General features: G+C 34.5%; 1 long non-coding RNA gene across 1 annotated transcript; it reads left to right on the top strand.

Moving 5' to 3' along the window:
* The first annotated feature begins 2,851 nt into the window (after positions 1-2,851).
* LOC108512053 (uncharacterized) lies at positions 2,852-8,336 on the top strand. The gene is made up of 3 exons (XR_001880475.1): positions 2,852-3,207; positions 5,597-5,662; positions 5,987-8,336. It is a non-coding gene; the product is annotated as an uncharacterized LOC108512053 (long non-coding RNA).
* The last annotated feature ends 7,135 nt before the right edge of the window (positions 8,337-15,471 follow it).

Below are 15,471 nucleotides of genomic sequence, written 5' to 3'. Positions count from 1 at the left end.
CCTCGTGATCCGCCCGCCTCGGCCTCCCAAAGTGCTGGGATTACAGGCTTGAGCCACCGCGCCCGGCCGGATGTTGGTTTTTTAAAAAATTGATTTATAAAAACTCATTAGGGAATTTAATCATTTATTTATATGAGTGGCAAACATTTTTTCTCAGTTTGTCATTTTCTTTTGGCTTTACTTAGAGTAATTTTACCATGCATAACTTTTACTTCTATGTTGTCAAATTTATCAAAACTTTAACTACTCTGCTAGGAATTCTGCCTTGGATTCTTCTAACACTTTTTTTCACATTTAAATTTTATTGTATTTTTTAACATTTAAATTTTCTCTGAGACATGAGTTTCCTTTTTTAGGCCATTTTCTGTTATATTTAATTATGTTTCAAATCTTGCCTATTGCCTGTGTGCTTCTCAAGGGCAGGAAACCTGTCTTTTTCATGGCTGTATCCTGAAAACCTAGCACAATGGATCATATATAAAACACTCTCAGTAAGTATTGATACCATATGAAATAAACTTTAGGCCTGCACTGGGTTCCAAAGATAAAGCCACTCTTTCTGACATCATCTGAGAGGAATTTGTTGACCATGAACAAAGAAGCTGCATTTTGAACAAGCATGTTTGAAACTCTAGAACTTAAAGCTCAGCAGTATAGAAATATCTTTGAGTCTCCTTTTCTCCAGCTATATTTACTGTCTACCATGTGTGACTTCTCTTTCTTCTGATGCTAATTAATTAATACCCCACATTCCAAACCCTTATTTACCACCCGCACATGCAGACTTCTATTAGAAGTCCGGAATGTTGATGGTTGGGTAGGTATTTTAACCTAGCTTAACCTCTATCACAATAATTAATTTTAATTGCTTTTCACCTTGGTTACATGATCCCCCAACTCCATGGAAATGATATAACCTTATAAAAAATAAAAAAAATTAAAAACCTTAACATGAGCTTCTTAAAAAAACAGACGTGAGATTTGACTTGAGCATTCAGTAACCAAAGGTATAAGATATTCAAAACAAAGGAAATGTGGTGCTTTCACTGCTTGTTTTTAGTGCTGCCACTGCTCTCCCAAGGAATGTCGCTGCCTTAAACTCTGTTCCGTGGCAGATACTTCCTGCCCCTATACATCACCTTCAGATGTACTAAATGATCAAAATCTTTACCATCTGGCCACTCCTCTAGCTCTAGTATTCCAAATGACTTATATTTTTAATGGTTCTTTGTGATCTCCCTGATATAGAAATACATATGTGCACTCAAAAAGAGTCTGTCTTCCTTCTTTGCATTCCTGTGTGCTTTAGCCAGAAGAGATGTTTTAGGATGGTGGTACAGTGAGAAATTTATGAAACAAGGGCCACTGGGACACTGAGATGACTATTTGTGGTTAAGCGGAATCCAAAAGGATGATACGGGGTGTCTCTTTCTTTACAAGTAGTAGCCACTGCCATTGAACAAATATTTAAATAATACAAACAATTGTTAATAATTATTTAGCTTCTCTTAAATGAGTCACGTACCCCTTTTCATGTATAAAAACTGTACTTACACTTTGTGTTTCCCTTGTGTTTCTCAAAAGATCACAATAAAAACATTCTCTTGAAAAGTTTACTTAATTTCACTGACTTAGAAAAAAAAAAATTTTACTGCATTTTATGTTAGATTCACACATTTCACATGGTGGTTGAACATATAAGGAAAGATATATTTTTACCGTGGCTTGATGACATTTCTTCAATATGCTATCCTCACAGCAGATTATATTTATTCAGAAAATTTGAAGTCATCTATTTGAAATTACCTCTAGTAGTTTGTTAAAATATAAAAGATCCATTTATAGACTTTTAAAAGATGGAATTTTTATAAAGGTACAGTTTGCTTGTTTTTTAGACGGAGTCTCGTTCTGTCACCAGGCTGGAGTGCAATGGCACGATCTCGGCTCACTGCAATCTCCACCTCCTGGGTTCAAACGATTCTCCCACTTCAGCCTCCTGAGTAACTCGGATTACAGGTGGGCACCACCACGCACAGCTAATTTTTGTAGAGACGGGAGTTCACCGTGTTGGCTAGGATGGTCTTGATCTCCTCACCTAGTGATCCACACGCCTCAGCCTCCCAAAGTGTTGGGATTACAGGCATGAGCCACCGTGCCCGGCCAATGGTACAGTTATTATATGTCAATTATACAATAGATTCCCAATAGGGTAAGATCCTAGGGGAATAACATCACTAGAATCTGATGTGTCCATCTCAAATAGTTTTTACTGAATTGATTGCATCTCAATAATGTTTTGGAATCTTGATAAAAACTCATGGCTAAAGTATACCATTAACGTGACAATATTCTATAATAAATAAGCAATGGTATTTACCATATTACCTTTACCATGTGTATTTATATCCAAAACACACTAATTTATACCATATCAGGGCATAGCAACTCCAGCTTGTTTGAAGAACATTACTTGATAAACAGCAATGAAGGCAGAAGAGTTGATGGAAATTCTGGTATTACTACCACCTCCTTCCCCTACTACTGCCCTTGTAAAACACCGAAATACTCTGTTCATGTGACCAAACTGAACTCTTCTTTCACTCAGGAATTTAGAGTATCCAACATGTATTGTGGTGCTTTAAAAACAGTCAAAATTCTTTGACATCATCTCAAGAGGTGGTGTCAATGTCCTTCTTTCCCAGAATCTGGGTGGGCTCAGTGACTGCTTTGACCAATAAAGCATAGCGGAAGTGAAGCTGTGCCAGTGTCTCGGGCTCAGACTGTAAGAGATTGGCAGCTTTCACTTCCTGTCTCTTGGAAGTCTCTTGAAACTTTGGACCTGGGGGAAGCCAGCTGCGGAGTGAGAAGTCTGACTATCCTGAGATCACTGTGAGTATAGAGAATTCCTGCTAGGTCTCCTGTGTTTCAGCCATCCCAGCCCAGGCACCACAACACATTATCAAAGGACTGTCTTGGACCTTCTCATCCCAGCAAATATCCAATGGAGGAGAAGGAAGACCCCAGACATATGATCCCACTCTAGCCATCCCAGGAGCCCTCCGCTATCCAAACAACTACAGCTGTGGCCACAAACATTGTGTATCAGGGACAAACTCTCTCTGCTTACGGCTACTCTAATCCTTGACCTACAGAATCATGAACTTTGTGGGTCCGGTCATGATCTTGATTTTGGCAATGGCTTCCCAGGTGTGTGTATGCTTATCAAACTGTGCACTTTAAAATGTGCAGTTTATTATATGTCAATTATATACAAAGCTGCTCAAAAATTTTTAAAAAATTGTTTTTTTATACCACTGAGTTTTCAGATGGTTTGTAATATGACAATAGATAACCTGAACATGCACTTACTATGTTTTAATGTTTATTTCTTCCTGATATTTATTAAAATAAAAATATTATTAAAATACAAACTTGGCATATAAAACTTTACTAGGTACATTAAGTACTTTTTTTTACAATATTCAATTTGTTTTTACTAAATGTCTACTATCTAAACTATAGGTTATATAGTCTAGATTCTAATCTAATCTATAGATTATACAGTCTAGATTATAATGTACAGATACATAATAAGTTATATTATTAGATATAATATGCCAAATTAAATGAATTGGCTTTAAAAAAATCACATTATGGATTATTACTGATAACATTTGTATTAGTATTGTTTTTTACTCAAGTGAATTTCCTACCAGAACAGATTCAAGTACTGTGTACATTCACTCTTAAGTTTCTAGATCCAAGTCCATTCCCTAGAACATATTAGGTATTCAATAAGTGTTTGGTAAAAAATAAATGAAATATGGAATAGAATTGAAACCTTTTCTTTTGTTTTAATATTTTTATCTAGTGTATCTTAGTTTAAATGTATTGCAAATGATTTCAGGACACCAGTATCTACCTGAGCTAGATTGCTTTCAAGTTTTAGTTTAATATTCAACCAAAAATGCGCATTATAAAACAATGTACCTTATATTACAAAAAGTTTGCATGTGACGGAGCCAGATCCCTTTGAGTCCAGCACCTGAGTGTCTAATCACTAATTCATTCTCGTGACCCCATCAGGAAATAACATGACCAGAAGTCTAACTGACAGGAATGAGACCTACAGAAGAACAAAAAAGAAGGAAAAGTTACTAATGTTTATTCTGTCCATTTTCTTCTTTACTGTAGGTCAGATGTACGTGATGGTTACCATTGTAACTACATTCTATGAAAGACTAATCAGTGGGAAAAAAAAATTAAAGACACACAAAAAACTTTAGAGAATCAACTTCTGGTCAAAAAAGTCCTCCTTTAGCCAACTCTAAACCTCATTCAACCATTATTCTCTATACTCTTAGAAAGCATTCAGAAGATATAATATTTTTTAAGGACTTCAAACAGCAAATGGCAGAATTGACAAAAATTGAAAATAGAGGAAAATTTTGTTTTGTTTAAAGAATTCTAATTTTAATAATGGGAAGCATGCATTCATGTTTATGCCTAATTGATCTATATATGCTATATATATATATTTCTTGTAAATGTACTTTTGCTAATGAAATAGGAATTCAGGACAATAAGAAGGTCGAGAAGAAGCATGCTTTATGAATAATTGGTTTCAATGATCATATTCTTGATCTAAACAATAAAAAATCAAAACTCTGCATTTTCTTAATAAATATGTTTTCTCTGTGTTTTAAGTCTCAAGAAGTTATGGTAGAAATGCTTCGCAGAAAATATTTTTCAAGTCAGGCATGGTGGCTCAGGCCTGTAATCCCAGCACTTTGGGAGACTGAGGCGGGCAGATCACTTGAGGTCAGGAGTTCAAGACCTGCTTGCCAATATGGTGAAAACTTGTCTAGACAAAAAAAAAAAAAAAAAATTAGCCCGGCATGGTGGTGCACACCTGTAATCCCAGCTACTTGGGAGCTGAGGCACGAGAATTGCTTGAACCTAGGAATTGCTTGAACACCTGTAATCCCAGCTACTTGGGAGGCTGAGGCACGAGAATTGCTTGAACCCAATTGCTTGAATTAAAAAAAAAAAAAATTTTTTTTAGAGTTTGCATTGGGCTAAGATGGCACCACTGCACTACAGCCTGAGTGACAGAGCAAGCAAGATTCTGTCTCAAGGGGGAAAAAAATGTTCATACGATGATACTACAGCTAGAATGCTAGAATTCTTTTTCACTAATAGTTATATTAAGTCCTTTTCTGTTCACTAAGCATTACTAAGCATGAAAAAAGTCTTTGTGCCATGGTAAGAATGTTGAAAAATGTACAATTTCTCAGGAGATATGAATAACAACTTTCACTATGGTTTGGAAAATAAACTAGTATCGGTATATTTTTTATTTGTTTTAAATAAACTCATCACTGGAGTTGTAATAAATTTTGCTTCTAGACCATGTGAAAATTTTAAATTAGAAGCTATGCAGCAACTAATTTTAAATTAACATAAAATTCTCATTTTAAATGTTCTGAAAACTTTTAAACATATGCAGTTGCTATAATTTAATACATTCCTCTGTCTTTTACTGTCATTTAATACATTTCTCTGTGTTTTTTGTATCTCTTGTATTTCCTGGCAGTAACTCATGCTTTCAAAATATCAGGAAGCAAATGAGAAAAGGAAAAGAAGACATTCATTGTATATTGTAAGCCAAATAATGAACTAGCTAGATAGTGCCTCAGAGACTGGAGGAAAATGACATTGTTAACATAATTGTTTTTCCAGTTAATAATTAGTATTGTATAATCTGACCTTAATCTATAGGCGTCTTTTTCATTATATTCTCACCAGAAGTCCTTAATTCTATTCAAATGTTATCTATTTTAGATTATCTATTGCCTCATCCAATGCTTCCCAGTTTCTCAAATACACTAAAATAAGTAGCTCTAGTTGGTGTTTATTTAGAAAGAAATGTTACCCCATGGTCACTTAAATCCAACATCCCCAAAAGTTCTTTTTTTATATAAAGCTGTCAAGTAATCCTGCCAAAGGACACTCTGGGCTCCAGAGTGAGTATAATTTTTCCTTAAAAATTGCCAATTTCTTGACCTACATTCTATGATAAAAGTTTTAATATTTTATATTAAATTTGTCAATAATATGCCTATTGATCAACATGTCCTATTTAGTGTACTGCTTCACCAAGTGCCAACATATATGTCTCCAGTGACTGCTGATCACTGAGTCTCCTCATGTTAGTAAATTTCTAAACATTTTTCTTAGTACATGGGGTAATGTGTTATGTTGATAAATGTTTCATGACGCTTAAATGTAGCTACATTGCAGTAATTCGAAGGTAAGAAAAAGTTACCATGACTCCCATTTCTTTGAAATTGTGTACAATGAAAGGCTTTTCAGCATGATACCCCAACTAAAATTTAGGGGTGTGACAGCACTTATAAGTAAATCCATTTTGTTTAAGTAAATATGGAGTTTCATTTACCTTTTAGCAAAATCCCAAGTAGCATCTCCATAAATTTAAACTGATTTTACTTATTGAGTTCTATTATTAACTTTAAAAGACAATCTACTTTGGGTCATTTTGAGCATCACATATTGCTTACATAAAATAAGTTTAAATCTGAGTCCATAATGATACTAAGCAAACAAATACAGGCATTGGTCGCTGTATGGAGTCTGTTTTCATGCTGTTGATAAAGACATACCCAAGACTGGGCAATCTACAAAAGAAAGGTTTAATTGGACTTATAGTTCCATGTGGCTGGGGAAGCCTCACAGTCATAGTGGAAGGCGAAAGGCACATCTCACATGATAGCAGACAAGAGAAAAGAGCTTGTGCAGGGGAACTCCTTTTGTAAAACCATCAGATCTCATGAGACTTATCCACTATCATGAGAACAGCATGGGAAAGACCTTCCCCCATGATTCAATTACCTGCCACCAGTCCCTCACATAATACATGGGAATTGGGTGGGGACACAGCCAAACCATATCAGTCACCTTTGAAGAATACTAGAGAATGTATAATTATTCTGAAAATTAGTAAATAAAGGGAAAGAAGCAAACATTTTTTCTGTCTTTCCATAAAAAAAAATGTACTTTGAACAACCAAATGGGTGATAATGAAAGTTTGTCTTTATAAAAGTAACTGAAGAGCCCAGGCGTGGTGGCTCATGCCTGTAATCCCAGCACTTTGGGAGGCTGAGGTGGGCAGATCACTTGAGCCCAGAAGTTTGAGATCAGCCTGTGCAACATACCTAGATCCTATCTTTAAAAAGAAAGAAAACATTTAAAACAGTAACTGAGCATCAGCTATTGTGGGCACACTGCCTACGGGTAGCCCTGCTCCACAAGAAGCAGTTAAAAAAAAAAAAAGTAACTGAGCAGATAAGTGAGAAAGGAATGATAATTACAATAACAAGATGTGGCAATCCTGATTTAATTAATGAATCTAAGCAAAAAGCAATGGCTTTGAATAGAATACAGAAAAGAAACAACTAAACATTATGTGCCTCCTGGTAGAAATATACACCATTAGCTATGATTTCATCTTTTGAACCTGAATCTGATCAAGCCTCTAGATCTATTCATCAATTTACAGAAAACACAAGGGACAAAGAAAAGACAAAGGAACATACTAAACTACAGCATGAGGTACAATCAGCAAAATTCATACCATGGAAACTATAGAACAAATAATTTCATTTTTTGCAGAAATAAATTGCAAGGGAAAAATAAAGACATGGATGAAGACTCTTCAGAGATATGCTTACCAGATGCAATTCATGGATGTGTATTAGCGTTCTCCAGAGAAACAGAACCAAGAGGATATATATGGGTATATAAGAGGCAATTTATCATGGGAGCCAGCTCACATGATTATGGAGAGTGAAAAGTTCCACAGCATCCCATCTGCAAGCTGTAGAACCAAGGAAGCCAATGTTGTAATTCAGTCTGAGTCTGAAAGCCAGAGAAACTGGGGGCATTGGTGTAGTCTTGGAGTCGGAAAGCTCAAGAACTTGTTGCTCTGATTTCCAAAGGCAGGAGAAGATGGATGTCCCAGTGCCAAGAGGGAGAGAATTCGCCCTTCTTCCCCTTTTCTTCTATTGGGACCCTTAACAGACTGGATGATGCCTGTCCATATTGATGAGAGTTGGTTCTTCTCCACTCGGTTTACTGTTTCAAATGCTAGTCTCTTCTGAAAATTCTCTCACAGACCCACCCAGAAATGCTTTACTAACTATCTGGCTATCCCTTAACCCAGTCAAGTTGACACATAAAATTAACCATCACAGAATGTTATTTGGATTCAGATTTAAATCAACAAAGTGTGAAAACATCATAAAGATTATTGGAGACATTTGTGCATTGACTGGATATTTAGTGACAAGGAATTTTTCATGTTTGAAGGTGTGCTAATGGTATTGTGGGTTTTGTTGAGTCTATATATTCTAAAAATACTTCCTAAAATAGTTACAGAAGAAAACATGTCTAATCTGAAATTTGCTTCCAAATTATCCAAGAGTGTGGGGTTGGGGAGTGAGTGGAGGTATAGACAAGTCAATCTTGGCCATGGGTTCATGCTCAAATTTCTTATTCTAAGGACACCAATCAGATTAGATCATGGCCCACTCTAATGGCCTGATTTTAACTTAATCACCTTTAAAGTTCTCTTTCCAAATACAGTCATATTCTGAGATACTGGGGGGTTAAGGTATTAGTGGGAATTTGTGGGGACATAATTCAGTTCACAACAAGTCCATTCAGAATCTTGCCATATTTATTTGTAATATCAATGCTATATAAACTGCTTAAAATGGTTACCTTCAATATTGGCTCAAAAGCTGAACTGTGTAAGCTGCTGGCATTAATCACCATGCTATACTTTGCAAAGCCCATAGCCCAACAATCCTAACCACTCCTTCACTTTCAGACTAATTCTATAGATCTATTTTCTCCAATATGGCAGTCACACATCAAGTAGTAAACGCGTGAAATGTGGCTGATCCAAACTGAGATGTGTTGTAAGTATACATTACACTGGATTTCTAAGACTTAGCAAGAAAAAAAGAAAGTAAAATATCTCATTACTAGTTTTTGTATTGATTACATGTTGAAATGATAGTTTGGATATACTAAATTAGATTATTAATTTCAGCTGCTCCTTCTTAAAAAATATGGCTAGTAAATAACTTTAAAATTATGTGCTCACATTATATTTCTATTGGATGGAACTTTTCAAAAATATAGGTATCTGTCATTTGACCTAAGATTTGCTTCAAAGACTTTCTTAGCCTTCCAATGTATAACTCTCTCCAATAATCCCTTTCCTTTTTGCATCACACATTTAATAACCTAGGTGCAGAATTCTAGTGCTAATGTGCAGTTCTTAATTCACATTTCAAACCTAAAAAACATGTGCCTACTTCTTAGGTAGACAATATGTAATGCTAACTTAACAAATGACACTAAAATTTGTTATATTTATTGAAATCCTAAGTGATGGATAGTTCTGTTGCCATTAACCATTTCCAAGGAAAAAGAGAAGCTATAATAATATGAATTGACAAAGATACTCTCATTTTTCCTTTACCAGTGGTACTAGATATTCTCAGACTGGTGCAGTGGCTCACATCTGTAATCCCAACACTTTGGGAGGCCAGTGTGGGAGGATCACTTGAGTCCAGGAGTTCAAGACCCCATTTCTACAAAAAAATTAAAAAAAAAAATAGCTGGGTATGGTGGCACATACCTGTAATCCCAGCTACTCTGGAGGCTGAGGTGGGAGGATCACTTGAGTCTCAGAGGTCGAGGCTGCAGTGAGCCATGATTGCACCACTGCACTCCAGCCTGAGTGATAGAGTGAGACTTTATTTCAAAACTAAATAAATAATTTAAAAAAGATACTCTCATATTTCATTTACAAACACTAGAAAAAGTCTTATGCTCCAATTTTATCAAAACACTAGAACTGGGCTTATACATATTTCTAGAAATTTTTGCAATACTTACATATTTGCAGCTGCTAACTTTTATGACAAAGATAATATTTCATTTTGCTTAAAAGTTGATGCTGAGAGGAGGAATTGTAGTTAGGAGTATTTCAGCATCAGTAATTTTTTACTTTTTCAGGAACATAAAATATGATTAACATCCACTGCTTGTATTTCTTGGCAGGTTCAGTTGTATCTTACCCAGATTTTCATTTTAGTACAATTAATCCATATAGGTTTAATTAGGTAGATTTAAATGATCATCAAATGAGTATACTTATTTGGCAGCACAACAGTGGCTCAAAACCTACAGGATTAAAAACTTTGCAGTTTGGCTTATCATGTATATCCCTGAATGATAGTTTCCACAATCATCAAAGTAATCTTTAAGAATTGCTAAGAAACCAAATAATGAAAACATCAGTTTTTAAAATAATTTTAAGGCATTGAAATAGGAAAAAAATAGCTTTTGGAGAGTCAAGTTTTATCAAGACTCCTTGTAACTAGATCTCTTTTCATATCCTTAATTTTGATTGTCTCCTGTAAAAGTATTAAGTAAGGTCAACATAGAATCTCAAAATAATTATTTTTATAGTTGAAGTATCCTTCCAAACATTTCTTCAAGCAGTACTTTTGTACTTTTTTTTGTGGAGTTTGAAACCATTTTAGGGTGACGGGATTTCCTGTTTGGAGGACTGAGCTGGAGGAAAAAGGGGAGAGGGAGAGTACCCTGTTACAGAGAAAGCAAAATACTGTAGAAGTGGATTGCTGAGTATCTTGTTCCTTGAATGCACTTCAACACTGCACATTAGTAAGCATTAGAAAGAATCAATGCAAACATTAACTTAGCTTTCTCAACATTATAGTCTTTAAATGAAATCCTTTAGATTTAAATTGATTGCTATAAAAGGTTTACTTTTTTTCCCTTCTTGTATTTCCAGGGGCATACTATGCCACTTAGCTGTGTATTTAACTTCATTTAGCCTCCATCAAGGACCTGAAACAAAATGCTTACAAAGAATGCTATTTTGTCTTGGCACGGTGGCTCACGCCTCTAATCCCAGAATTTTGGGAGGCAGAGGTAGGCGGATTGCTTGAGGCCAGGAGTTTGAGACCAGCCTGGCCAACATGGCAAAACCCCATCTCTACGAAGAACACAAAAATTAGCCGGGCATGGTGGTGCATGCCTGTAATCCCAGCTATTAGGGAGGCTGGGGCACAAGAATTGCTTGAACCCAGGAGGTTGCAGTGAACTGCACTCCAGCCTGGGCAATCAGAGTGAGACCCCGTCTCAAAAAAAAAAAAAAAGTTCATATTTTGATACTAGATGGTCGTTAACTTTGTAATGTGGAGTTTGAGACCACAATTACCCCAGAATTCTATAAAGAGATACACAGTTTATTTTTGAACATTCAAATTTCAAGTCTCATAACAAAAATTTTTTAAAAAAATGTTTCATTCACATTTTCAACATCAGTCTATAAAGAATTTTCTAAGAATGAAACACAACTTATATACCTAAATATGGGGCTTCCCTTACAGTGGTCTTGAGAGGTTTATTCATTCAGTTGATGCTTTTAAGATTCAAAGTATTTTTAGAATTTAACAAGAAATGCCTATTATCCAGAAGACAGTTTTTCTAAATGATGCCAAATCCTCATCTTTTGAGAAAAGGTATGGCTTACGGTAAGTCATTATCACTCAAAGTAAGAAAGAGATCAAACTACGTATTACCATTTTTTCTTACATATGAGCCATAACTATAAATAATAAGTACATTTCCATATGTCTCTGAAAGAGGAATTTCAGAAAATCTTTTGGGTTGAATAAATTCCAGGCAAAAAATTGATCTCAGTTTCACCAACCTACAACTTAAATGAAGAACATATGTAAATAAGTAACACTGAAAAGATTGCTTTTTATAAATTCATTAGTGACTGGCATATTACTAGAATAAAGAAAAAATAGAAAAAATGACAATCTCATCAGTTTTAGTCAACTACACCCAAGTATATCTATTGAATACTTTAAAAATATTGAAAATATATAGGAAATCCTAAAGCTGTTAAAATTCACACCTAACCTTTTAAAAGTATTTATTTTCCATTTTCAGAATAGCATTCTTGAGTATAATTTAAAAAGAGTGCTGGAACTTGAATCCCCAACTGGGACTGGAACATTTACAGATTAAAAGCATTTTAAAATTCCTGTGTGGCACACTACTTTCATAGGATGTGGAGAGGGGGAAAAAAAATGCTCAATTTGCAGTGAATGATTAAAGGGAAGTTAAAAGCTAATAGATCTCTCACTTAAATACTTTTAAAATTTCTCAAACTTGACTGAGGCTACATTAAACTATGCTCCCCTACCAACTGCTAGTCAAGCACCTATCTAAAAAATATGGCTGCATGTCCAGGGATGGATGGTGGCTCACACCTGTAATCCTAGAACTTTGGGAGGCTGAGGCAGGAGGGTCGTTTGAGGCCAGAGTTCAAGACCAGCCTGGGCAACATAGTAAGGCACCTGCCTATAAATAAATAAATAAACGTTTATATATATATATATGGCTGTGAAAAGTACCTTACCCCAAATCCTTAACTTTAGTTGCAAGGTTACATTGTTTATATTCATATAAAAAAATTGCATTGTTTCTCAAATATATTATCAAGTTCTATAATTAAAATTTTTAATTGGCTTGGGGCATACAACTCACCTTCAATGGATATAATTTTATATGTTAAGTAAAATGCCAAGCATATGGTTTAAATCTCTTAAACTGAATGCTTACCTTTAACACCTAAGATTTTAAAATTTTCTCTAGAAATATTTGCATTTTAAAATAAAATTTGAAAAAAAAAATCCTATTTTAGCAGGCTTGATTATATCAACTGGTAAAACTTTATTTTACAAGCAATAGGAATTGGATCAAATGATTATTATAACCCAGGGGAAGTATTTTGTAACCACAGCAAATGCCGTTATACATACTGCCAATACAGATTTAATAGACAATACTGAACTGTACAAGAGTTATTTATTTTTCCTTAATCTCAAAGCTATTTTTAGTAATACAAAAAAGCCATATTAACATTTTTTTTTTCCGTTAGAAAACATGATGTACAAAACTTTGGATGAAAAGATACGTCAAATTTCATTTAATCGCTTGGAGGAAAATCCACCAACTCCATCAATACCACCCAAAGTGTTTTAGGCAGTGAATAAAATCAAAATAATGCATCTTAATAAATTCCAGCTGTTAAAAGAACAAACTCAGCAATATATAACAGTTTGCTACACAGGATTTTTGACTATTCACTTTGGGAGTTATTTTTAAAAATCTACTTTTTTACTGAGTCCTACTACACACCAGGCACTGTACTTGGCCATCTAGGTAACTAAGAAAAAGTTGGTTAAGATACGAAAGGCTCATAAATCAGTCCTTTGGTTACCAAATTCAATTTTTAACTTTCAAACATCCTCCAAGATCAAGAAACCCTAACTAAAAATATACACCCTTCTAAGTGTTATTTGATTTTATTAGTAGCAAGGGTGTTTGGTAAGGTCATGAACCACTATTTTTGATCCATTATTCCAATTAAGAGTGTGTGTCAAAAGCTAATTTGTTATTTTTCTAATGAGTTTAAGATTTGGCATTCAGTTGTTACACATGTGGTTCAATGATATATCATGAACCCTAAACTGCACACTGCTCAAAAACAGCAAAACAGATGTGCATTAAATGAAATAATGGTTTTTAATACATATCTTAAAATTCAATCAGTTTAGGGTCCAGTGAAGAAAAAGATAACCAGTTACCGGGTGGTAAAGGGCAGAGGAGGTAAACTAGTAAAGATTATTAATATTCAGTGAAGTATTATTGTCTATCTTACCCTTTGAGTAACAAGATGCTAACACACTTGCAAAAAACAAAAAACAAAAAAAAAAACGCTTAAAACTATGCTAAAGGCCCATGAACTGACATCATCCATTCAACACCATTACTTTGTTACATAAACCTGTTTTCTTAAGGTATAACATATTAAGCAATAATTTGGAAATTAGCCAAGCACTAAGCAATTACAATAGCAGGTAATACACCATCAATTTTTGAAACACATTTGGCCACATTTCATGACCCATCTGCACTATGGATTCTATAGACTCTCAGTTTAAAATTTGTTTCTGGACCTGAATTACAAGAAAATGGCTTTATGAAATTTTCTCATAAGACATTTAAATAGTCTTAGGTTCACACCCCTTTTGTTCTAAATGATTTAATCTGACATGCTATATAACTACAATAAAAATAATTATGTTCAATTCTTAAATGAAAACTAAATGCCAATAAATGGTAACAGATTTGACATGGAATGTTGTAAGATCTTCCGCTACGTAATCTGACACTGCGGATTATGAATTTCAGAGCTTGAAAACTTCAGATTAAGAACCACAAGAAAATTTACTCTTGATGGCATGCAAGATCTTCCAAAAAATTAACCTAAGACCTAGAAGTCTCAGTATTATTAGAACATAAAAAAACACAACAAATTTGTACATTTTATTCACATTTATTTTTCGCTTTTAGTGTGCTCACAGAAAATTAGAACACCTTAAGCAGGAGTTTAATAGCAATTTTTGTAAGCAAAGTTACATTCCATCTCTAAGTCAAATTGGTCAAAGCTTCTCCAGTATTTACAAAACATGATAGACAAGATGCTACAGAAAACCATTGCATCTGAAGATTTTTTTTCCTTTATTCTCAAAGACGACTGGAAAAGAAAGCATTATCTGCTGTAATCAAAAACATACCACAGTATAAACAGTAACCATTCCACTTATCACAGCTTGGTTGAGTTTAAAATTTGTGTTTTAAAAGGTCCAAGATGACTGCAGTTTTACAAAAATGGGCAGGGTGGAAAGTTGCAAACTTCATGTGCTTCTGGATATCAAGATTTGTTTTTATACAATAGTCACAGTTAAAAACACCCTGCTGGTAATACATAATTACACTTTATTAAGGTCATAAACCAGCAATAAACAATAAAGCCTATACAACTTGTAGTTCTACTTAATCACTGACTGGTACAGCTAACATGAGATAAGTGAAAAGTTCCTATGGTTTAAATGAACTCCTAAGACTATGATCGTTTTTTTTTTTTTAAATCTGGGTATTGGTGTTTTTTCTTTTTTCCTCTTTCCTTCTTAGTCAAGACTTGTAGTGTTGTAAACCTGCCTCACAAAATACATGGTAATAACTTTTCTTTAAAAAAAAAAAAAAGACAGCCTTTACACCATTTCTAGTGGCACATTCTTTTGGCAATGTTATGCACCACTCCAATTTCCCCATTGTGACCCCTATCACTTCATTTGATATCCCTTTTTGACCCACCCATCTCCTTCATATATGGGCATGTCCATAGATTGACAAAGAAAGTTTACATTTTTGAATAAAGATGCAAAGTATGCAAAAACATTAATACTGATGCGAAAAAACAAAAAA

This window comes from Rhinopithecus bieti, unplaced genomic scaffold (assembly GCF_001698545.2).
Source record: "Rhinopithecus bieti isolate Rb0 unplaced genomic scaffold, ASM169854v2 scaffold_26504, whole genome shotgun sequence".
NCBI classification, from domain to species: Eukaryota; Metazoa; Chordata; class Mammalia; order Primates; family Cercopithecidae; genus Rhinopithecus; species Rhinopithecus bieti.
Note: the sequence above shows the minus strand (reverse complement) of the source record. Positions and strands in the feature narration are given on the sequence as shown.